The sequence below is a fragment of the Rhinoderma darwinii genome, chromosome 4 (genome assembly GCF_050947455.1).
Source record: "Rhinoderma darwinii isolate aRhiDar2 chromosome 4, aRhiDar2.hap1, whole genome shotgun sequence".
Classification (NCBI taxonomy): domain Eukaryota; kingdom Metazoa; phylum Chordata; class Amphibia; order Anura; family Rhinodermatidae; genus Rhinoderma; species Rhinoderma darwinii.
Window position 1 is genome coordinate 71,332,959 of NC_134690.1, and position 23,488 is coordinate 71,356,446.

The window sequence follows — 23,488 nt, forward strand, 5'->3', positions numbered from 1 at the left end:
AAAAAAGCATAAACATTAGTACAGCATTTAAAATCTGATGAATTCCTCTCAAAAAGGCAAAACGTATAGCTATATTTTTTCATGAAGCCATCATTAAATATATATGACATGTCACTTTGTTGTAGGCTCAATACTACACATTAAAAAGAGGATTATACAGGAGCAGGGAGATAACTACAGAAACAGTACAAGAGAAGGGAAGATAATTGTTATGTATTCACTGCTGGAGCTGCGCTGCTCTGCTGTCCAAAGGTATGTGGCTAGATGGATTAGTATGCTATAAATCAATGAGACTGTCTCAATGATATCACAAATAGACAGACTGACATGAGCGCAGTGTAATAACACTGATACACGATGACTAATTTATCACCCGTTAATCTATCTGATGCCTGCTCTTAGTCATCACAATATACTTAGAAGTAAAAGGGTTTTAAATAGTCTTGAGATTTAGAATCAAATAAGCGCCCAAGAGCTGTCAGCCTTTGCTGGTGCTAAATAACAATACTTGAAACGGCCATTTTAAAAATATGGAATAATGTGCAGAACAAGCAATATTATCTCTTCATTCTCCAACCATTATTAAATCGCCTATGAATTAGCATAATTTATAGTGGTATTCATGTCATTCTAAATACACCAAAGTTAAGGATTTAGGGCTCCATGGTGTCACATGTAAGCCGCTGAAAAATTGTGTTATTACACTCCTGCCAAGACTTGACTGGTGTTTGCAAAAAAATTCTACATGGTCTGATTTTTTGGTAAACAACTTTTTTCTCTGTAGGGGAACACTAGAGTCTTGTGCGTGTAGGAATTGCAAAAATTACTAAATTTTACAGCAACTCACTGGGGTAGTCTTAAAAGGGTTGCCTGGTTTAGATAATCTATTGACAAATATCTTACCGTCATGAGGTCTGTTGAAGTAATGTATACGGGCCCTACAGAAGATGGTGTGAACCCATTGTAATGCCAACGGATTTGGCGTGGGACTAAACTAGGGAGAGAATTTTAAGAAATAGCTAGGTGTTTACCCTTTAACCTCCGTAGAGAGATGTGGATTTGGCTGCTAGTATCCCCAGGTCACTATTTTTTTTTAAAAACGCCTTTTCCCTTAAAGAAGCTCTGTCACCACATTATAAGTGCCCTATCTCCTACATAATCTGATCGGCACTGTAATGTAGATAACAACAGTGGTTTTTATTTTGAAAAACGATCATTTTTGAGGAAGTTATGAGCAATTTTAGATTTATGCTAATTACTTTCTTAATGCCCAACTGGGCGTTTTTTAACTTTTGTCCTAGTGGGCATTGTAAAGAGAAGTGTATGACGCTGTCACATACACCCACATACACCCACATTAACTTTACTGAAGTGTCTTGACAGTGAATAGACATTGCCTCCAGCCAGGACGCGATGTCTATTCACACTCCTGACACTTCGGTAAAGTTTGTGTAGGACGTAATCGCTGCACAGCACATCGAGACCATGCTACTGCTGTCATTCATAGCGTGATCTCGCGAGATCACGCTGAGCAGTGATTAAGTCCCATACATTACAGCGCCAATCACATTATGTAGGAGATAGGGCACTTATAATGTAGTGACAGAGCCTCTTTAAGTTCACCATGACTACTGTTCTAGCTTCTGGGCGGTTCTGGTTTAACTTTGAGCCTATCGCTTTTCTCTGTCCTTCTGCCTATCAGGTGTAGGGTTAGTATTTATAGTAGAAAAAAGAGGTTGGGGAGGAATCCTCCAGCTCACCTGACACAAATGTTAGTGTCGCTGATAGCGCCCGGGTCCTCGTGTCGGTACACGATATGGTAACAAGGGTAGCAGAGAGGTTGGATCCAGCGCTTTGAATAGGTAAAATGGAAGCTGTTTCCAAGTTTAATAGTCCTGGTTAAAAGGTCCAAAGATGTGGAGTCCTGGTGTGAAAAAAGTGGGGGAATGTTAATCCCTAGAGCCTACGCGTTTCGGACGACTCTGGCGTCCTTAGACTTGGCTGTAATGTGACGTCACTTCCTGGCCCAGGTCCTGCATCGTGTCGGACGAGAGAGGACACATCGGCACCAGGCGACAGAGGCTACATCGACTTACCTGCAAACGCCGATGCTGCTGCAGAATCAACTGTAGCCTCTGTCGCCTAGTGCCGATGTGTCCTCGCTCGTCCGATACGATGCAGGACCTGGGGCAGGAAGTGACGTCACAGCGTGATCTCTCGAGAACACGCTGTGTGTCTGTGCACTGCCAGAAGCTGGGTGTTGACGAAGAGAAGTGGATGATGCTGATTCGTCAGCATCATACACTTCCATTCACAACGCCCAGCTAGTAAAACAAGTAAAAACGCCCAGATGTACACACACAATACACGCCCACTTGTACTTAACTTTAAACACGCCCAGTTGTACTTAAGAAAGGCAAATTTGCATAAATATAAAAATGCTCATAACTTGGCCAAAAATGCTCGTTTTTGAAAAAAAAAACATGTTACTGTTATCTACATTGCAGCGCCGATCTGCTGCAATACGAGATAGGGGTTTGAAAATCTGGTGACAGAGCCTCTTTAACTACACTCTTATCCAATACTGAACTCTGCTAAGACATCCTGGGTTCTATGCAGCAAAAACCATCCTGCCTTGGGGTCGGCCCTGGTGAAAACCTAAGAGTAGCCTTAGACTCTGTCCATCAAGAGTTGTGACGGATTTTAGGTTGCAGATTTATTTGCACACTTTATCCCGGCAGTCTCCTGCAGCTTTTGTGGAATTGCTCAACTTGCAATTCCATAACAGCTATTAGGTACATCCTGGTATTAGCGTAGTTTAGGGCAGGCAGCATATAGGGATCGTCAAATTCAAGCAAGGTCAATAACAGAAGGTCCAAATAAATAATACAGGAATGACAACTAACAAGATAGAATATGAACCTTATTGTTCAGGCATGAAGCAAGGGGGGAGTTACCCTTTTATACCCAGAAAAGCTGGGTGGAATTTGGCATGCACTGGCCCTTTATGAGGAAAAGCTTTGGCGGTCAACCACTAGAGGCATCAGCAGGAGAGCCAGGAGAAGAGCATTGGTGTGGAAGGCTGCCAACAGTGTGAAATAAAGGATAGATGCTGCGCTGACCGGAGGAACCAGAAGATGCTGTGGATAAGTAAGTACATGCGGCGGGAACGGGCAGCGGCTATTACACTTACTATAAATTTCTGGGTTAATTGAAGGGACTCCGTTATTTGGGACATTAATCAGTTACTGAAAGAAGAGAGTGATTGCAAAGAGCATCTCTCTGGAGGACATATGATGTCTGTGCATTACACAGAGAGCCCTTTACACATTGCTAAAACACATTACATACATAATAAGAAACCATAATTATACAATCTTAAATTAGAAATAATGTGACATATGAAAATTTAGAAATTGGAAGCAATGCAATAAAGTGGCTGAACTTGGCTGGTCATTTTTTATTAAGTGTTTATAATGCGTTTTAGATACTGAACTTAAAACTCTCCATTACTAACATTTGGGCACTACACTAATAAGTTACTCCCCATCTTCATGTCACATAGGGGTGTAGGCAGTAAAGATTATGGCATAGTATGGTTAAGTTATCAAACTAGGAGAGACAAGTTTGCAGAGAATAGCAAATAATTTCTCATCATTGGTGACCACAAGCTCTCAGATTAAGACCCCTCATCCCTCTGGGTGTGATTTTAGGTAGAATATGATACTGCAGATATAACTCTCTAGGTTTTATACTGCTTATTATAGGTAAATCCAATTTTGGACAGCTTCTCTTATATCAAATCTCATTGTGCAGGAAAAGACTGCTGATGAGAGAGCAAAGTACATGCAAGACATTGTTTTTTTCTATTTTCCATGTTGCACAAACAAGCTGAAATACTGTATTGATGTTTTCACAGTGACCACTGAGCACCCACAATAGACTGACACTTCCCGTAATTTTTCCCCTTGCGCTGTGTACAATGGGGACAGGTTCAGCAGTACAAAAAAGAAAGGGGGAGTCAGGGAATATAGCAATAAGGAATGTGGGTCCATTTCTTTCAAACCCTATCAAACCTGTTGAATATGCTCTCATTGTAGGCAATCATGTTTTTGTAGAAATATGTGGGGTTTAACATACAGATGCAGCATATGGAGATGAGGAAACTAGTGCAGAGCTTTTTCCTGGCGAGTAGGAAGTCGAGTTGTAAGCCGCATCATCTCTAGCTCTCTCTTTGCTAAAGTAGTACTAGAGTTTGCCAGGCTTGTTATGGCTGCTTTTCCCACTGCCCATATTCAGGGTCACACTGGTATGGTGTATGAGCAAAATGATGAAAATTTACAATGAAAGGTAACTCCTCTACAAAAGCATAGCTAGGAGTTTAGCAAAGGGAGGCAAAAAAAATCTGAGTGGGCCCCACCCACAGTAAAATGACCCCTTGGTGGCCCCCACATAGTATAATGCCCCTATAGCTGCCCCCACAGGATAATGCCCCTATGGTTGCCCCCACACAAAATAATGCTCCCATAGCTGCCCCCACATAGTCTAATGACCTCGTAGTTCCCCCACATAGTATATTGAACCCTTAGTGGCACTGACACAGTATAATGACCCCTTAGTGGCCCCCACACAGCATAATGCCCTTTTAGCTGCCCCACACAATATAATGCCCCTATAGTGCCTCCCCACACAGAATAATGTCCCATAGCTTCCCCCATACAGTATAAAGCCCCTATAGCTGTCCCTACACAGTATAATGCCCCATAGCTGCCCACATACAGTATAATGCCCCCATTGCTGCCCCATACATGGTATGATGCTCTCATAGTGCCTTCTGCACAATATAACGCCCCATAGCTGCCCACATACAGTATAATGCCCCATAGCTGCCCACATCAAGTAAAATGCCCGCATAGCTGCCCCTACACAGTATAATGCCCTCATAGTGCATCCCACACAGTGTAATTCCCCCATAGCTGCCCCCACACAGTATAATGCCCCATAGCTGCCTGCATACTGTATAATACCCCATAGCTACCCACAAACAGTATAATCCCCCCATAGCTACCCCATACAGTATAATGCCCCCATAGCTACCTTACATTATAATGCCCCCAAAGCTGCCCCATACATCACAATGCCCCATAGCTGACACATACATTATAATTCCCAAAAGCTGCCCCCACACAGTATACTTCCTTTTTGCGGCCCTCCATACCCAGTATAATGCCCCTTTAGCTGCCACCACACATTATAATGCCCCATAGTGCCTAATAAAAAATTTATAAAATAAATATTTACCTATCCCCGTTGCCATAACGAGTGGAGCAGATCCCTCTGCTCCTCCGCTCTGTGCAGTGTGTGGCTCTGCGCAGACAGGCACGATTACGTCACTACATCGCAACTGTCTGCGTCAAGCCGCCCACAGCTGGAGCTGGAATTACACAGTGAATGCTGGAGCAAGGAGCCGTCAACTCCTTGCTTTAGCATTGGATTCAACTGTATCTGCGTCCTGAGGAGTGTTGTGGGCCCGGGGTTCCCTGTCCCCCGCTAGCTACGCTACTGCTCCTCTATTATATAGCTGGAGACAGATAATACAGGATCTCAACTTTGATAATAATTGATAGAAACAGATCAGCTCTTCATGCCACCACGCCCCAACCTGAAAAGAGACCACTGCATGTGAAAGAGCATGCCCTCAACACTCTCTCAGAGAAGTCAAAAAGCCATCTTCTGATTGGAGAAGGGAATCTATATTAGGATCTATTTCCCTAATAATGAGATGTTAGCAAATAAACCTGTTATCCCAAAACTGTGGTCTACAAAATTAGGAAATCAGAATATGTCTAGTACTCAATTATTTTATCTATATTTGCATATTACTTGAAAAATACATTTCATATGAATTTTTGTGACAGTGGGAAGACATTCCCAAAGTTCATTATTGTTTTGAGTTATGTAAGTGTTCTTCTTATGGATGCTTTTAATATAACAAGAGTGCTGAAAATTATATTCTCTTTTCAGGATTGAAGCAAACTTTAAAAATGAATATTGTTCCTTTATTACCAGCAAAGTATTTAGACTTACAAGTTCAATTTGCGGACACATCAGCACCTTTTATCATGCTTAAGAAAATTACATGAGTGGGAATTATATATAGGTTATAATAAGTGGACTGATGTTAAAATTTTCTATAGCGCTTTGAAATTCAAGGATGAAAAGCGAAGAATAAGAGCACAGTAACAGTTCTATTTCTTATTAAAATGAGGACACAGCAGTCGTAATTAGATATTTTGGCTTTCATATTAAGCATCAGAAAATTCACACTTATAAACCACAGGACAATAAGTCCCAGACATAGTTTTGCCTTTCAATTATTCCATCTCATGACCCAAACGTTCAAAAAGTGTTAACTTGCTAATCCTTGTTGAGACATGTTTCACCTATTTCTTATATGTTATGTTGTAGAAAACAATTCTAGAATTCGAAGATTTAGAAAAAATTTATAAAAAAATCTGAAAAATATTCTGTTATAAATTACATAAAAAAATAAAGTGCATGAAATTAATTTATTAGGTGTTTTTGACACTTTCTCTGCATAGCCTAACAGTTTTAAAAAGTGTCTAGAAAAATGGTGTGGCTAAGAGGAGTCGTAAAATGCTCCAAATATAATAAAGACTTGCACTGATTTTTGGCAAAATATACTGCGGTATAACTATGCCAGGTGGCATAAGGAAGAGAAATGTGTTTAGTGAGCTAAAAACACATTTTGGTCCGTTATTGTATGAGAAAAAGGCACAAATTTCACCAAATTTATCAAATACTATATATATATGGCACCACTTACTATGCAAAAATCTGTTATCTTACCCCTCTGACAACACTGGACTATAAACAGTACTTAAAAATCGCCTTAATTCCTTTCTCAAAATTATACATTTTTCAATGCGATTTCTTTAATGGAGGTTTTAGTAAGGAAGCGATTCTTTAAAGTTTTTTTTCCCACTAAAGTAAGTGATGGCATATCACTTGGATACGCTATCAATTACTGATAAACGGGGTCTGATTGCTTCTATCTCCACGTTCCTTAAGGCTAGGGTTCTTACACTCTTAGGCCAAATTCAGACGAACGTGGGGAAACTCGGAAGCGAAAAACGGCTATTTTTCACGACCGAGTTGCCCCCAGTGCGGGTCCTGTTTTCACGGATCCCCATAGACTTGAGCCTATGGAGGGATCCGTGAAAACAGAACAAAATAGGACAAGTTCTATTTTTCAACAGACCCTTCACACAGTCCGTTGAAACGATGGGCATGTGAACGGCCCCATTGAAATACATGCGTTCATGTGATGGTCGTTGTTTTAACCTCCGTCATACGGTCGTCTGAATTCGGCTATACACTGAGCTCTCTCACGGCCATTTGCTGTGCAGGGCACTACATTAAAGGCTCGTTCACTTGAATGGTGCTGTGTTGCAGTTTGTGCAGAAGAAATACACTTTGTTATCCAAATCTGTGGGGGTCACGGAGATCACACCTTATCGATCTTTAAATGATCGGTCTACTATTCTTTGCACACTATGCACCAAAGGTCCGAGTTGTTAGGCTACTAGTTTCCATGAGTAGAATGTAGGCGTTTGTATTGCTTTTCTAGAATAGGATAAAAACGGGATTAGTTGGGTTTAGTCACTTGATCGTGTCACATCAGGAAGAAATTGACTTTTTTTTCTGAATGAGAGAAGAGCCAGAACAGAGTGTAAAACGGCTTTTCTTTTTTGGTTCTCTGATTGATCACATTTAACCATGTCGCCCTAACCTAAACTAATAGAATAATACGTTTATTTGATTTTCAATGTTCTTTTTAGACATGTGTAATGCCACTTTTATTGAAATGCTTTATTATTTTTTATTGTGATTTTCTGAAATGTTGTTCATGTAAGAGATTAAGGGATAGGTGATAATTGTCTGATCGCTGGTGGCAACACCGCTGGAACATCCTCAGATCGTAAGAACGGGTGTTCCGAACCCCCTCTTCCTCCTCGCTGCTCGACTGCAGTGCAGAGGACTTTGAATGGTGCACCGGTCGAGCATGCGCGGTGCTGCTCCATTTAAAGTCTATATGAATGATGAAAACAGCTGAGCACTGCACTTGGCTGTTTCAGTCAGTCCCATAGACATTGAATGTGCAACTGCCGCTCTATTTAAACTGCTCTTTACTGCAGGAGGTGCAGTGAGGAGGATCGACGGTTCGGGATCCCCGTTCTCACGATTCATAAGGGTCACATTTGTGGGGCCCCCAGCGATCAGACAATTATAACCAATCCTGTGGATAGGTGATATTTGTCAATTCTGGAACACCACATTTAAGTTCAAATAAATGTACTTTTAATCTGGTGGGATTCTGTGTACCACCGTATGGAGCTTCGTGCAGCCCCATATTTGGAAATTTAGAACCACATGTCTTAACAATTTTTAAGAACTTCCAGCAGGATTTTTGCAGCTGAATTTGGTCGAAGGTTAAACTGGAGACCACCAATTTACTGATCTGTTGTAAAGGCGACAAGAGCCTGTTAAGTACCTTTGGCTGGAACTACACACACAGATTTTGTTGCAGTTTTTTTTTAACCGAATACAGAAATGGATGTAAAATAGGGGAGACATATCAGTATTTTCATACACTTTTCCCATTCACTTCTATAGGAGTTCTGGAAACAAAGTAGCAGAATGCCACCGGCTGTTCCCAGGAAACCCAGCCACCTCGTAAGTCAGTGGTCGGAGATTAGCGACAGCACCAGAAGGTAGGACGGGGGGGGGGGGTTAGGGGGCCCATTCTAGAGATAGGTGCGGTCCCGACTCTGTGTGACATCCATGTGGATGTGCCATAAATGTCCGAAATAGGAATACCTCTTTAATCTCAGAATTGCTGTGTCATCAGAGTGGTAGGATAACAAATTTTTTATGTGCATAGTTGTAGCAACTTATTATATTGTGAGCACCATTTTGCTCAATCGTAAATGCATGTATCCTACACTGGTGGTAGATCTTTTCGATGGTTTTCTACTGTTCTATCTTTAGGCTTCCGATTAATGCATTTATGCTAGTTTTCTCCAACTTGATTCGGGGGCTTAGCTAGAAGGGGTGCACAATGAGGCCCTATGGACTATCTGCTACATCAGAAGACTTTAGCGTTATAAGTTGGACATGGTGGGTAGGGGTCCCGGTTTCAAATTTTGCATTGAGACCCAGGAGCTTCAAGTTAAGCCTCTGTGCTGCAGATTTCAGGTTTCACAGATTTTCTAAAAATGAGCAAATTCGTGTGGTGTTGTATATGATAAGTAGCTTAATGAAAGTAATAAACGTTACCTATTTCTAAATGTGTCCATGTGTTAAGTTATATTGCCCATTATTTTAATAACTGAGCTTACTTTTCACATTATTAAAATGGTAAAAATGTGCAGTAAAATTCTGTTTACAATCGAACTTGAGTGCAGTAACTCCCTACATATAATTTAATTAGTATTACATATCACTGAAGGTACCATGTTTAGTTCTCTGCTTGCCATGAGATTTTCTCAGGTTCTTGCCACATAAACCAGACAAGATTACAGCAGGAATCATTCTACTGCTGGATATAGAACTATCAAGGCAAGATATTAAAGGTGCAGGATCAAGAAGAATTGTGAGTGTATATTCACACTTGTCAGATTTGTTGCAGAAAATTCTGCAAATAATTTTCCGCACGTGAATTTATCCTCAGGCTGGGTTCACACACCCTATTTACGGACGTAATTCGGGCGTTTTAGCCCCGAATTACGTCCGAAAATACGTCTCCAGAGCGGCAGCAAACATCTGCCCATTCATTTGAATGGGTTTTACGATGTTTTGTGCCGACGGTCATTTTTTTTTACACGCCGCTGTCAAAAGACGGCGCGTAAAAAAGACGCCCGCGTCAAAGAAGTGCCTGTCACTTCTTGAGACGTAAGTGGAGCCGTTTTCCATTGCCTCCATGGAAAAACAGCTCCAATTATGTCCGTAATTGACGCAGCGAAAAGCGCTTGCACATGCCATTACGGCTGAAATGGCAGAGCTATTTTCTCCTGAAAACAGCACCGTAATTTCAGCCGTAACGGAGGCTGCCGTGTGAACATACCCTAAGGCATTTGTTCACATTACGTTTGAGCTGTCGGAAGGAAGCGACATTTGCCACTATATAAGCATACAATGACATACTGTAGGCTGCCAATAGGATGTCATAGTAAAAAAAAAATTTTTTTTACTGCATTCCTCTGTATGGAGTAAAGTAGTCAATCATACATTCAGCTGGCAAAACCTTCTAATAAGATCAATAGAAAGTTTTTATTTTGTATTTTCTAGTTAAAGGGGAAATCACATTTGCAAAGTCTGTGATCTTGGACCGGCAATTGTTTCCAGAAGAAACTGGCTTAAGCTCTGTATCACTGCTTAGAGGTAAAGGTGTTGTGTATGATTTCCAGTACCCCAAATTTCTGAGTATTGGTCTAATGATTTGCATGGCTCTTTGCTTAAAATGGTATATTATTCTATTCAGGGGTGGATAGCGGCAGTAGAAGTCCCCTGTGCTGAAACAATATGGACCCCTTGCGTTCCAACCGATAAATTTATGAGAGTCATGGGAACCATTAGGGTATGTTCACACATGGAAATTGCAGCAATGTCTGTGGCTGTCCAATTCGTCTAAATGGAGTCTGAAGAAATCCATGCACATGCTGCAGAAACATCCCATTCATCCAACCCCAACCCATCCCACCACATTGAACAGATTTTAAGTCACAAGTTTGCGGTATGGGAACATACCGTTAGTAGTCTAGAGCGAATTTCCCGAAAAGGTAATGGATGGATGCCTTTCATATAAATGATTATATCCATGTTGTTATATTATATATAGCGACATTCATGCTGTGTTTCATATAATATAAACATGTGAGCATAAAAAGAATAATAAATAGTTTTTAAAGAAAATACAAATTCTAAGCTTTTATAGCATAACTAATGTTGGCTGCTCACCATATAAAGATGGTACGTGGAAGATTTATTATTTTGTTAGACTGAAGTAGCAGACAATTATTTTCTTATTACTTGGCACAAATGGCATCCACAAATATGGCATCCAAGGTCAGCGACTGATTTACTTTCTGCCATGCAACACTTTCAGTCATAATTTGTCAGTTAGCTTCCAAGTGACATGAACCAGCGACTTTTACAGTTATTACCTAAATTGTTCATTATTTGGGCATCTGTTTGCTTCATGCAAAATGCACACAACATGCCATTGTTTTCTTTTTACCAACAGCCAACTGTATTTGTGAAGCCAAGTGATGTAAAAACCAGATGCTCGCCTCTTTTGTGATGGTGTGTTATTATAGAAGGAGATAAGAATCCTCTTGAATTCACATATATGACTGGCAGCAGCCTGAGCTTGTCAATGCAAATGGAAATCTAGACTTGACAGTTTCTACATCAAACAAATCAAGTGACACTTGATTCAATGGTCATTTCCAGCAGTACAATCTGCTTTATGTTGCATATCCTGATATGCAGATATATAGAGGCAATATGTTACATAAAAGCTGAAGAAAAGAATAAAGACTACCAAAGCCACTGCAGCTGATCTGGAACCATTTCCCATGGTGCTCTGCCAGCTAGTGGAGTCTAAAATCTATTCTTCCACACATTACTGCACTAGGATTATATCTCTACAGAGAATCTCAATCTAATACAACTCATTATTATCGGTGATTAAGATTGTCCATAAGTGGGATGATCTTAGAAATATGCAATTTACAGGGCAGGGTCCAATGTAAATGTAAAATCTATAACCATTGGTTGCTATCTGCCAGTTGAGCCAACCTAATGTCCTTTCTTACAGTAACCTTACCAATCTGCAATAATAAGGACCGATCACTGATAAAATGGTGATCAACCCACTAAAATCTCTGAGTTATAGGGTTTTTCAGGCAAACAACATTTTTGGCAACAGTACGTACAGAGTTACATACCCTCCTCTTATACAAATTTTGCATGCTTATATCTATTCTAGTCCAAGCGCTGCACGGCCAGAAGTTCAGTAGTTTATAGATTCGTAATAGCGTGTCGACACAGGCTCTTGCACTAATAAAATCCTCCCCTCAGTTCTGTGTCGATGCGTCACAGCAGTCGCCATTCTAGTGGGCTCGGTTGCATTCCTTATGGTGATGCATGCCAGCCCCTCTTGCTGCGTCTCCACGCTCTATCCTCCCAACACATAACGTTGCCTGCTTTGACTGCATCACGTAATCACGTGACCACAGCTCGGTTCCCCTTTATCTACAATATTGAAGGTGAAGGAAGTTGTGGGGTGTAATTACTAAGTTTGAGGATGAGAAGGAGGCACGGACTGGAAATGAAAAGCGTAAGGGGCAGGGAGGGATGTATTGAAAGTGGACGGGAGGCAGTAATGTTTACAGAGTGGGGAGACAGATAATGGGGATAGGAGGGAGTAGACATAACATGAAGGGGTGGAGCTATGGAGAAAGAGGGTGGGAGGAAGGTATACAGACAATATTCTTCAAAGTCTAATGGGAATTGTAGTTTTGAGTGGCGTGTGCTCAGCTCATGGACCGCCCATTCACAGGAAGAACACCTGGTTTGCAGTCCGGGAACAGAAACAGGCTATATAGTGAAAAAAAGATGAAAATTAGCAACTCTAACTTGCCAAGGAAAAAAATAAACAGATAAATGGATATAGGGTATTTTTTTATTTATTTATTTTTTTTATTTACGGAATACCCCTTTAAAACAGTTTGGTATGTTTTTCGGTATGTGTCCACATTTTAAAGTCTGCATTGCGGGAGCAAGACCAGGACCCTTTACAGTTCTTCTGAACCAAACTGAAAGGGAATGTATCACCTATATATTTTCTTTGTAATTAAAATAAAATTGTGAAACTTTTTTCTAATCTGTTTGTATTTTTTGATTCTAGATTATATTATTCTATTTTTTTGTACATGATTATGAGGACAGCCATCTTACCTGAGCTGCTATTAACAGCATTTAGAGATATGCTTTACAGCAGCCACATGGATCATAGAAAGCTGTGAACAAAAGGGGACCCATTGACTTCTATGTGAGAGTGTTGTGGGCATGCTCTGTGACCTGTGCAGAGGACATTTTGTAGGAAGGGGTAGGGGGAGCTGTGTCCTTCACCTATTATCAAAGGTGGATCCTATGTTATCTACATATAGGTGTTACCAGTCAATGTAATCCTGCCTGTGATGATAATTAGATAACTGCTAAGAAGTGATCTCTACAGAACAGGAAGTGTCAGTCTATTATGAGACTCAGTGGCCAAAGTGAAAAATGCAAGATTTTAGGATTATTTTTCAATATAGAAAATGACATAGAAAAGTAAAAACGTCACCAAAAATTCTTAAAAGATATGTTTAACATGAAAACTTGATTTAAACAATTAAGGTAATTTTCCATTACATAGAAAATGGCATATAATTCACTTGAACGAGGCTGAGCTGCAATAACAAACACTGGCCGTGAATAAGAGTGGAGCTGTATCTGGGGAAAAAAGGAGACCATTTTTTCTAATTCGGGATCACACTTTTAAATCACCATGGAGAACTGTAATTTTAGGTTTGTTTCAGTAGTCCTGCAGCAGGCTCAGGTGTTACACTTATAATACATACACTACAATGCAGCTATATTAACTCCTTAACGCTGAAGGACGGATATATCCGTCCTCAGCAGCTGCTAGTTCGCACAGGAGGATGGATATATTCGTCCTGTGATGGCGCGGGTACTGGCAGTGTACCCACGCGATCAGCGGCAGGAGCACGGCTCTTATACATAGCCTGGCTCCTGCTGCAACTGCCGGAATCGAAGCGCGCTCCGATTCCGGCAGTTTAACCCATTAAATGCCGCTGTCAATAGTGACAGCGGCATCTAATGTGTTTCACAGAGGGAGGGAGCTCCCTCTGTCACCCGATCTGCGCCCACGCAAACAAATCGCGTGTCGTCGTAAGGTTTCCATGACAGCCGGGGGCCTCTAATTAAGACCCCCAGGTCTGTCTTCAGCAAATGCCTGTTAGGAGATGCCGGCGGTATGACCTAACAGGTTGCCTGTCAGTTTTACACTGACAGGCAATAATGCTTTGGTATACTAAGTATACCAAAGCATTATATATGCGATCAACAGATCGCATAGTGAAGTCCCCTGGTGGGACTTAAAAAAAAAAAATGGCAATCAGTTAAATAAAGTTTGTGAAAAAAATAAATAAAAAATGACAGTCAAAATCAAACAAAACTTTTTTTGCCCAAAAAGTAGTTTTATTTAGTAAAAGTGTCAAAACAAATCACACATACACATATATGGTATCCCTGCGATCGTAACAACTTGCCCAATAAAATTAACACATTAATTAAACCACCGGATGAACGACGTCCAAAAAAAATTCAAAAAACAACGGCAAAATTCTCTCTCTTCTCCCATTCCCCCCGTAAAAAATAAAATTAAAGTTAATTTATAAGTCCTATGTACCCCAAAATAGTACTAATGAAAACTACACATTGGTCCGCAAAAATCAAGCCCACATACGGCCACATTGACGGAAGAATTAAAAAATTACGTCTCTAGGAATGCGGCGATGCAAAAACAAGTAATTTTTTTCTAACAGGGTTTTTATTGTGCAAACGTAGGAAAACATATAAAACCTTTACATATTTTGTATCCCCGTAATCGTACCGACCCATAGAATAAAGTTAACATGTTATTTACGCTGCATAGTAAACGGCGTAAATTTATAACGTGAAAATGAATGCTGGAATAGCTGCTTATTTTCAATTCTCTTCTAAAATAAAGTTAATAAAAGTTAATCGATATATTGTAAGCATCTAAAAATGGTACAATTACAAAATACAACTCGTTCCGCAAAGAACAAGCCCTTATACGGCTATATCGACGGAATAAAAAAAAAACTTACGACTCTTGGAATGCGACCGTGAAAAAACAAAAAATAATCCTTGGTCATTAACGTGCAAAATGTCCTGGTCATTAAGGGGTTAAGGCTGTATGATTTCTGCCTAATCCATTGATTTATTGTTGACAAACTTTCCCTACAGCCAGCACAGTGCAAATCCAGTCTTCAGGTGATCTGGTTACTATGGACAAGTTCCCTAACAACCACGGTTCTTTTATTGCAGTTGTCAGATAGTACATGCCTTGCAAACCATTCGTCCCAGGATACTTACAATAGGTCTTCAGACTCTTCAGCTCAAGAAGAATTGTCACTGAACTAAAGACAGGGTATAAAGAATTCATTAGTTTTCATCTCTTATGATATTAGTCACAGTACTTTGGTCAATTAAATTAGATGGAGAACCTGTAAAGGATCTGCCAGGCACAGCTTTGGGGTTAACGCCCATAGATAATCAGTCTGCACCTGCTTCTATGTCTGACTGACTCCATCTTCCACCACTCAGGGTGGCAGGCTTAGGAGTGGGAGAACCTATCACAGCCTGGCCAGACGGAGCTAGCTCCCGCCCTCTGTCTATTTATACCTGCCTTTCCTGTTCCTCCTTTGCTTTTGATTCTTTTTGTTTGGTTTCCTGGCCCTGCTGCAGCTTCTTGTACTATTGTCCTTGCTTCATATTGACCCTGGCTTGCTGACTAATCTCCTGCTCTGCGTTTGGTACCTCGTACACTCCTGGTTACTCGGCTTGTTTTGGGTCATTTAGCAGGAGCTATTAGCTCTCACTAGTTTAACCCTTTTAGGTTATCTGAGAGATGCTTTCAGCTAGTACCCATGATACACAGCGGACAAAGCCGAGATATAGAGCTCAGCTCAGGGACTGTATCGTCATACTATCTAGATTGCTCATATTATGTTATATAGAATATTGTGCTCATTAATATGTAAAATATACAGTGACCTATAAATTATTTAACCTTTGCCAGATTACCATGGAAAAAAATCCCTGGTAACCACAAAATTTCCAGTGATAGGACCCTACTAATCAATTCACTATATCTCAGTGTTCTAGATCTCTGTCAGAGTATTGCAGTAAAATAGATGTTGAGTGAAGCTAGTCCTCAAGTCATGCCTTTGTAAAATGTGGTTATTTTTAGAGAATAGACAAAACCCGGCACTCAAATTTACTATGTAAGAGTATGTTCACATTGAGTTTTTTGCAGGCAGAAAAATCTGCCTCAAACTTTCTTCAGACATTTTTATAATTCATATATTTCCATTTTGACAATCCACAAATATTTATAATTGTAACCTTTCGATCAATATATGACCTTTTCAAAAAATATGTCAAAATATAAAGAAAACAATATGTAAAAAAATATAGGCAACAGGACTAATGTTACATCAAAAAAATAAATGTGAACAATTCATATACAAAAGGCTGATGCTCCAGCTAAATCAGTAAATACTATCACAACATAGAATAGCGATAATTTATTCACAAAAGATTCTGCATAAAATCATGTGAATAGGAATATACAGTTATTCTCAATTAATAATCCTCATACATATATATTCACTTGTAGATCAGCTCTCCTACTATATATGGACGTTATACAATCAATGTCTAAGGCAAGATATTTAAATCATAGACAAAAGCTGACAGAGGATCTCTGAATAATATCAACAGATTTCACAAATTGGAACCTTACCGGATTGCGCATCCTAAGTTAGGACTTAAAGAGGCTCTGTCACCAGATTTTGCAACCCCTATCTGCTATTGCAGCAGATCGGCGCTGCAATGTAGATTACAGTAACGTTTTTATTTTTAAAAAACGAGCATTTTTGGCCAAGTTATGACCATTTTCATATTTATGCAAATGAGGCTTGCAAAAGTACAACTGGGCGTGTTGAAAAGTAAAAGTACAACTGGGCGTGTATTATGTGCCTACATCGGGGCGTGTTTACTACTTTTACTAGCTGGGCGTTCTGATGAGAAGTATCATCCACTTCTCTTCAGAACGCCCAGCTTCTGGCAGTGCAGACACAGCTGTGTTCTCGAGAGATCACGCTGTGTCGTCACTCACAGGTCCTGCATCGTGTCAGACGAGCGAGGACACATCGCCACCAGAGGCTACAGATGATTCTGCAGCAGCATCGGCGTTTGCAGGTAAGTCGATGTAGCTACTTACCTGCAAACGCTGATGCTGCTGCAGAATCAACTGTAGCCTCTGGTGCCGACACGATGCAGGACCTGTGAGTGACGTCACAGATCTGTACTGCCAGAAGCTGGGCGTTCTGAAGAGAAGTGGATGATACTTCTCATCAGAACGCCCAGCTAGTAAAAGTAGTAAACACACCCCGATGTACGCACCTAATACACGCCCAGTTGTACTTTTACTTTTCAACACGCCCAGTTGTACTTTTTCAAGCCTCATTTGCATAAATACGAAAATGGTCATAACTTGGCCAAAAATGCTCGTTTTTTAAAAATAAAAACGTTACTGTAATCTACATTGCAGCGCCGATCTGCTGCAATAGCAGATAGGGGTTGCAAAATCTGGTGACAGAGCCTCTTTAAGTAAAGTCATGACTTAAGTAGAGTTACGACTTAAGTTAGTAAGTATGTGAAGTTCCTGACGTCGCTAATTATCACACTTTGTATCTTCCTATAGTAAGCCACGTGACTGAGTCACATGATGCTGTGACTGGAAGTAATAATGTCTCATGGCGATAATATGAAACCAGTCTATACTTTACAATGCAATACCGTAGAATATGATACATTTTCAAAGCAATTCAATTATTATATAAGCAACAAAATCCGGTAAAGGCATATGTAGAACATTAGACATTCTCCAACGTGCCTGCGGCCTGGTCATCATGTTTTTTACATAGCCAATTTGAGTGCCGGGTTTTGTCTATTCTATTGAGTGCTATCCGAGAACCATTAGTCTGAGTGCCAGGTTTCCATTGTAAATGTGATTATATTTCATTCCTACACTGCACTTTTCTTACTTGAGGTCAGTCTTGGCACTCTATCATTACCAATAATAAGCTCTGTTACAATTATCTATTATAATACTCCATTGTGTTGTTCATCTTCGACCCTACCTCCCACAAAGCAGAAGTTAAATTAACTGATTCAGATGTAGAACAAAGCAACTAATCAGTTTATTAATATTCATGCACTTTGAAGGGCCAAAAATGGACAACTTCCTAAATTCTTTTTCTGTTTCTAATATTCTGGTACGAATACCCCAATGAGTTGAAATAGCCTAGATTACAACTTTAAAAAAAAAATTATTTTTTCCTCTATATTGTAGTTCACCAATACCCTGTGTACCTGAATAGTGATGCCTCTAGGAATTATTCCATAGTAACAGACCACGTGACAACAAGGTGACCAACAATTCTGTACTTAGGTTTCAGTGCAGGACTTTGTTCACATAGTTGTTATCTTTGTGTCATTGACGGCAATAATAGTGTAGTTTGCAAATATTTTTCTTGTCGTCAAAAATCCCGGAACTGCCATAAAAACCTGATGAACATAAGAGGCAGAGGGAAATGTTGTACCAGTCATGGCTCTGTTAAGAATAGAATGCCACGATGCTAGTGTGAACACAGTCTATTATGGTGGACACTTTGTTAGGTGAAGCAGTAAAACCTTTGATCTGTCTTTTCTTCTAGTTCACAACTCTTATCTGGTCTGTTCTACTACCTGTTATCTCTGTTAGCATTTTAATATATTATGGAACATCTGGGCATATTTCTGTAGACATTCATTTCTGGTCTTGTTTTCTGCTAACTAAAGCGCATCATGTGTAACCATCCGAAATGAAGATGATGCTTCACCCTCCATAGATAATACCCAACTGTCACATTTGTAAATCTAAAATTTTTTACTGGAAATGTTCACCATGAACTATAAATCCATAAAACATCATGTATTAACATCTGTTTCACGTGTGACAAGATATGAACACTTGCCTTTAATTATATGAGTTTCGCAATGGTTCTGCATGAGGGAGTAAATTCTGGTAACATATGTTGAAATCTCGATTTTGTGTTCGGAATCTTGATTTTGTCTTGTACGGCTTCTTATTGGCTCATTAAATTATTATGAACTGGTGCTAGGCTTTAAACTTGCTTTACTCAGTGCTGAATATATAATAAGCAATGTCCAAGATTCCACTACACAAGTGGATGCACAGTCATATAAACAGGATTTAGGATCTATTTGGGTTATTATTATGCAAATCTAAGTCATAAATCACTGAGGCAGATGCTATGAGTTAATTTCAAAGGTGTCTTTGACTTCGGAGGCAAATATATTATTGATTCGTTTTTTAAGTGACTTACGTGCAATTAAAAGAAAACTCAGACTTTGAAAGGAAAAAAAATAGAGCATGATAAGAATTATTGCCCATAAAGCAGGTAATTAACATGGTGTTAAATGTCCTTTTAATTCACTTTCTAATGCTAAGATGCAAAGTAAATTGGTCTAATTTGCTCCTTCCTGCTAATAATTTTAAATGCGATCAGATGAAATGCAGATTTATGCAAATTAGAACTATTATGAACAGAACAAATAAATGTCTGTTTTTAAATGAAGGGTCTTCATTTTATCAGCTTGCCACTTGCAGGATTAAAACAGGTCAAATTAAAATCTAAAAGATTCACAAAGTAACTGTCAGCAAAGAAAGCAGCTGAAAGATGAATTACCATAATACCCCCTCTGTCTTAGTGTCCTGGTTGGCCTTTCACAAATTTACTAAGCAAAAAGGTGCCCTTATTTCCGGCTAGCTAGTATGGTGTAATATAAAATATAACTTTTATTTCAATACAATTAAAGAGACCAAAATGAAAAATCAGACTTGTTAAAAATTAGCCAATGCTCACTGGCAATGAGAGATTTGCGTGGCAGATCGCCAAGACTGCATACAGTCAGTGCGGTTCAAGATTGCAAGATTACAAAGACCGTGGGACAATCGATGACAAAACCTTTAAATTCCTACAGAATCCCCATCCAGTTACTCCAGTGTTTTATATTCTACCTAAGATTCATAAATCTTTGCAACATCCACCTGGTAGACCTATAGTTGCCTCGACAGATTCCATCCTTTCCCCCCTGTCTATTTTCTTAGAAAAAATCCTTACCCCTTTGATTAAGACCACACCCTCTTTTATCTTGGACACGGGACATTTTCTTAAAAAAATTAGTGATCTCCCTAAGATTGGACATAATTGTATCTTGGTTACCCTCGATGTCACCAGTCTATATACCTCTATTACTCATCACAAGGGTATTCAAGCCGTTACTCGTCTTCTTGAATCTACCACTATGTCTCCAGATTCAATATTGCTATGCCTTGAGCTACTTACAGTAATTCTGCACAAAAATTTCTTTCTATTTGGAGACGTATTCTATATTCAAACATGTGGAACAGCCATGGGTTTGAACGTAGCCCCACCCTATGCTAATGCATATATGGCTCTATTTGAAGAGGAATACATCTATAACAATCTTCTCTTTATACAGCATGCCCTGTGCTGGTTCAGATATATAGATGATATATTCTATATTTGGGATGGCCCTGTGGGATCACTTAATGATTTTGTCCAACACATTAACCAAGTAAGAGATGAACTAAAATTTACTCTTAACTTCAGTAAGGAAAGGATCTCTTTTTTGGATACTATTATTGTAATAGACGAGGTGGGTTCTCTTACTTCAGACCTCTATTCTAAACCCACAGACAGAAACAGCTTATTACACTATAGTAGTAACTTTGTTCCTTACCACGTTCTCAATTCATGCGAGTATCGAAGATTGTGTCAAATGTGGACACCAAAAAAATGAGATTACAGAATATGTTCAGCAAATTTGAACAGAGGGATTATCCCAAATCACTTCTGTCTAAGGAACTGGATAGATTTACAAGGACCAATCATGAGACTATAGTGAGAAGACCAAAACAAGCTAGGTTACCATTAATATTGACATACCATCCTCTAATACCAAAACTATTACAGAGCGTACGTAGACATTGGTCGGTATTACATACCGCCTACCCTGAGATCGAAGAGTTTGGGAATCCAGTAATGATGTGTTCGAAGAGGCCCCCTAATGTTCGTGACCGAGTTATTAGAGCCGACATTGGCAGCTTTTCGAAAGTACCGAGACAAACCTTCTTACAGACAAGACGTAACGGCACATTTCCGTGCTTACACTGTTCGTGCTGCTCTAACATTATCAAGGGGGACACGTTCCAACACCCCCACACTAATAAAACCTTCCCAGCTAGAGGTTTTTTCACATGCGACTCAAATTTTGTTGTTTACTTGATCAAATGCCCATGTGGCTTGACTTATGTTGGTGAAACAACCCAACATATTAGAGATCGAATATCGAGCCACAAATCCACAATAAGATGCAAGAAAACGTGGTTACCACTCCCCGATCATTTTATCAAATTCAATCATAACATCTCCCAATTGCGATTTCAAATCATAGAACAGGTCTTACGACCTAGGAGGGGTGGCAATCACATACACTTATTGAAACAGTGGGAATCTTATTGGATCCATACGTTAGATACTCTGACACCTAAAGGTCTGAACAGAGAGTTCGATTTATTGTGCTAATAATACTTTTGTCTTCTGTCAACTACAGCGATTAATGTTATTAATGTCATACATTTATTTATCTATTTATCTCTTTCTCAGGCACGCTAGAAAGAGCTGACGACCAGATACAGGTACCATAAAACCGGTTCACCTACCTTTTCTTTAATATTATTTGTATTATTTCCTTTACATTTCTTTATATTTTTTAGTTTATTTTCTGACATTATTTACTGACACAATTATTTATAGCTTCTCAGTATATTGGATATTACATTATATTGTTCTTTTTATAGTGAAATACATATATACGATGAATGAATATACACATCTTTTATCTTCATACTTTATTTTACATTAAAAAAAAATATATTTTCAATTGACATGTATTAAAACCTAAACATATACAGTGGGGGTTCTTTTGTGTAAACTATATCTCTGGCCCGTGTTCCTCTATATAATGCATTATTTTTAGAACTCACTCACATTCACCAGCATGATTAGTTATGACGTGATAAGTAATTTCTTTGTGACATATCTACATAAAGAGGCGTTGGTTCCTTTCATACCGTCGCTATATCTTTTCTGAGCGTCACCATAACTGGGTTAGCTTGCGTTCCATTGAGGGATGTTATCCCCCTCACTGCACATGCGCCGGCACTTCGGTGCGTTCCATTTGCCGGATATCCGGTTTCGAGACACTCGTGAGCGTCTGGATGTTATCCCCCTCACGGCGCATGCGCCGGCACTTCTATATGCCATTTACCAGATATCCGGTTTCTAAAGGTGCGCCTTTAAGATAGACGCCTTTGAGAGATCACTTACACCCGTGAGCGTCTGGGAGACGACAATACTACATTATACCTCTAAAAGATTTATATGCAGGTACGTGATTTCTTATCTGGATACAACACCAACAGTCTATTCTTTTATTTACTAAATTTACATATTTTCCTCATATTAGACGACACTTACCTACAGGGGCGATAGATCCACGCATGTCTCCACACTTGAACTATATGCAGGTATGACATCAATTGATATCTTGATACAGTTCATCCTTTCAGCATCTACCTATCATCTCCTTTCTTTATTTATTTGTTTATTTATCGATTTATTTATCTGAATTTATTTTCTTATTCCTATCCACCACTGATTTTCATACCGGTATTTTATGGTATGGTCTAGAGAGGTATTTCTACAATACCCCTCCTATTTGATGCCTTTACTATATTTATGTTGTACATTATAACCTATATAGTCCCATGTTTATTTTGGGTCATATCCCAGTCGTAGACCTATGTATATTTTATGTGAAGGAGTCATATCTCTATATATATTAGACTATCATTATAATGGTCATATTTATGGCATATATCTCACTGCTTATACAGAGTACCATATAGATCATTAATTTCCCTTATAGGACGTGCTTTGTATTTTGAATGTTTGTATTTATATATATATATTGGTATTTTGCATAGTCCAGTATAAATTGATATATGTTTTGTATATTTTTTTGTTTCTACCTTAAAGCGAATGTGAGAAAGGCCTTGGTTAGGCCGAAACGTCTATTTATAGCTTGCATTTATTACTAAAATCTTTTCTGTTCTGTACATATACTGAACCACTGTGGATTTAATGAAAAATAAATTATCTTCCATTGGAATCAACGAAATCATTTGTTTCTAGAATGCTTACAGGTTCTTCTATAATTCTATATGTATTAGAACAGCGCCTGCAGTGCGCTGTGATTGCTGAATTGAAAAGATAAGCGTAACTAACTGTCAGTAGAGCATTGATATTAAAATAGAACGGAGCCCCCCCGACATGTTTCGCTACGAACGTAGCATCCTCAGGGGTTCAAATGG

At 39.3% G+C, this 23,488-nt stretch overlaps 1 long non-coding RNA gene across 1 annotated transcript; it reads left to right on the plus strand.

Annotated features, from left to right (window-relative positions):
* The first annotated feature begins 140 nt into the window (after positions 1 to 140).
* LOC142760726 (uncharacterized) lies at positions 141 to 23,247 on the plus strand. The gene is made up of 5 exons (XR_012883376.1): positions 141 to 252; positions 8,698 to 8,795; positions 21,720 to 21,751; positions 22,582 to 22,642; positions 23,154 to 23,247. It is a non-coding gene; the product is annotated as an uncharacterized LOC142760726 (long non-coding RNA).
* The last annotated feature ends 241 nt before the right edge of the window (positions 23,248 to 23,488 follow it).